This window comes from Salmo salar, chromosome 14, assembly GCF_965601325.2.
Source record: "Salmo salar chromosome 14, fSalSal1, whole genome shotgun sequence".
NCBI lineage: Eukaryota > Metazoa > Chordata > Actinopteri > Salmoniformes > Salmonidae > Salmo > Salmo salar.
In genome coordinates this window covers 40,081,324-40,084,290 of record NC_138304.1, presented here as the reverse complement: position 1 = coordinate 40,084,290, position 2,967 = coordinate 40,081,324, and the positions used below count along the sequence as shown (strand labels likewise).

At 50.6% G+C, this 2,967-nt stretch overlaps 1 non-coding gene across 1 annotated transcript; it reads left to right on the top strand.

Annotated features, from left to right (window-relative positions):
* The first annotated feature begins 1,041 nt into the window (after positions 1-1,041).
* Positions 1,042-1,117, top strand: trnaa-ugc (transfer RNA alanine (anticodon UGC)). Its single transcript has one exon. It is a non-coding gene; the product is annotated as a tRNA-Ala (tRNA).
* The last annotated feature ends 1,850 nt before the right edge of the window (positions 1,118-2,967 follow it).

Below are 2,967 nucleotides of genomic sequence, written 5' to 3'. Positions count from 1 at the left end.
CTCTTTTTTTCCCTGTACATTGTCTCTCTCTCTTTTTTCCCTGTACACTCTCTCTCTCTTTTTTCCCCTGTACATTGTTTCTCTCTCTTTTTTCCCTGTACATTGTCACTCTCTCTTTTTTCCCTGTACATTGTCTCTCTCTTTTTCCCTGTACATTCTCTCTCTCTTTTTTCACAGTACATTCTCTTTCTCTCTTTCCCTGTACATTATTTCTCTCTCTTTTCTCTGTACATTATCTCTCTCTTTTTTCCCCTGTACATTCTCTCTCTCTCTCTTTTTTCCCTGTACATTGTCTCTCTCTCTTTTTTTCCCTGTACATTCTCTCTCTCTTTTTTCCCCTGTACATTCTTTCTCTCTCTTTTTTCCCTGTACATTGTCTCTCTCTCTTTTTTCCCTGTACATTGTCTCTCTCTTTTTTCCCTGTACATTCTCTCTCTCTCTTTCCCTGAACATTATTTCTCTCTCTCTTTTTTCCCTGTACATTCTCTCTCTCTCTTTTTTCCCAGTACATTCTCTTTCTCTCTTTCCCTGTACATTATTTCTCTCTCTCTCTCTTTTCCCTGTACATTCTCTCTCTCTTTTTTTCCCTGTACATTATCTCTCTCTCTTTTTCCCTGTACATTCTCTCTCTCTCTTTTTTCCCTGTACATTGTCTCTCTCTCTTTTTTCCCTGTATCTTTTCTCTCTCTCTTTTTTCCCTGTACATTCTCTTTCTCTTTCCCTGTACATTATTTCTCTCTCTCTCTCTCTTTTCCCTGTACATTCTCTCTCTCTCTTTCCCTGAACATTCTCTCTCTATTTTTCCCTGTACATTCTCTCTCTTTTTTCCCTGTACATTCTCTCTCTCTTTTTTCCCAGTACATTCTATTTCTCTATTTCCCTGTACATTATTTCTCTCTCTCTCTCTCTTTTCACTGTACATTCTCTCACTTTTTCCCTGTACATTCTCTCTCCTTTTTCCCTGTACATTCTGTCTCTCTTTTTCCCCTGTACATTCTCTCTCTCTTTTTTCCCTGTACATTGTCTCTCTCTCTCTATTTTGGTCCCGTGTGGCTCAGTTGGTAGAGCATGGTGTTTGCAACGCCAGGGTTGTGGGTTCGATTCCCACGGGGGACCAGTGCGGAGAAAAGAATGTATGTACATTCTCTCTCTCTCTTTTTTCCCTGTACATTGTCTCTCTCTCTTTTTTCCCCTGTACATTCTCTCTCTCTTTTTTCCCTGTACATTCTCTCTCTTTCTTCCCTGTACATTCTCTGTTAGGTATGCGTAACTGGCTGCAGGGAAGTCAGGTGCAGGAGAGCAGAATTGGGTAGCAAACGGAGCCTTTTATTACGGCGAACAAACACACGGCACTAAGAACACTAAACAAATACGGGTTTACATAACCCGGCGCAAACCAGTCTAACGTGTACATACACGTAACAACAAACAATTCCACACGCAGACATGGGGGGGGAACAGGGGGTTATATACACGTCAAATAATGATGGAATGTAAACCAGGTGTGTGGGAAAACAAGACAAAACAAATGGAAAAATGAAAGGTGGATCGACGATGGCTAGAAGACCGGTGACGTCGACCGCCGAACGCCTCCCAAACAAGGAGAGGAACCGACTTCGGCGGAAGTCGTGACAGTACCCCCCCCTTGACACGCGGCTCCAGCAGCGCGCCGACACCGGCCTCGGGGACGACCCGGAGGGCGAGGTGCAGGGTGATCCGGACGGAGACAGTGGAACTCCCGCAGCATTGAAGGGTCCAACACATCCTCCACCGGAACCCAGCATCTCTCCTCCAGATGTACCCCTCCCACTCCACGAGGTACTGCAGGCACCCCGCCTCGAATCCAGCATGGAGCGAATGGCGTACGCTGGGGCCCCCTCGATGTTCAGAGGCGGCGGAGGAACCTCCCGCACCTCAGACTCCTGGAGCGGACCAGCCACCACCGGCCTGAGGAGAGACACATGGAACGAGGGGTTAATACGGTAATCGGGGGGAGCTGTAACCTGTAACACACCTTGTTCAGTCTCCGCAGGACTTTGAACGGCCCCACAAACCGCGGACCCAGCTTTCGGCAGGGCTGTCGGAGGGGCAGGTTTCGGGTCGAGAGCCAGACCCGGTCCCCCGGTGCGAACACCGGGGCCTCACTGCGGTGGCGGTCTGCGCTGGCTTTCTGGCGCAGCACAGCGCGCTGAAGGTGAACATGGGCGGTGTCCCATGTCTCCTCCGCGCGCCGGAACCAGTCGTCCACCGCAGGAGCCTTGGTCTGACTGATGCCAAGGAGCCAGAACTGGCTGATATCCCGGTACGCACTGGAAGGGGGAGAGGTTAGTGGAGAAGTGGCGAAGCGAGTTCTGAGCCATCTCTGCCCAGGGCACGAAAGCCACCCACTCCCCCGGCCGGTCCTGGCAATAAGACCGCAGAAACCTACCCACATCCTGGTTAACTCTCTCCATCTTAATAATGCGGGTGAAAACCCGAGGTAAGGCTGATCGAGACCCCCAGACGTTCCATGAACGCTCTCCAGACCCTCGAAGAGAACTGGGGACCCCGATCAGACACTATATCCTCAGGCACCCCGTAGTGCCGGAAGACGTGTGTAAACAAGGGAGACCGGGCAGAGGGAGGAGACGGCAGGACTTGGAAAAACGGTCCACAACGACCAGGATCGTGGTGTTACCCTGTGAGGGAGGAAGATCGGTAAGGAAATTGACCGACGGGTGCGACCAAGGCCGCTGTGGAACAGGTAAGGGGTGTAGCTTACCTCTGGGCAGGTGCCTAGGAGCCTTACACTGGGCGCACACCGAGCAGGAGGAAACATAAACTCTCACGTCCTTAGCCAAAGTGGGCCACCAGTACTTCCCACTCAGACAGCGCACCGTCCAACCGATGCCTGGATGACCAGAGGAGGGTGACGTGTGGGCCCAATAGATCAGCCGGTCACAGACAACAGACGGAACGTACAGACGC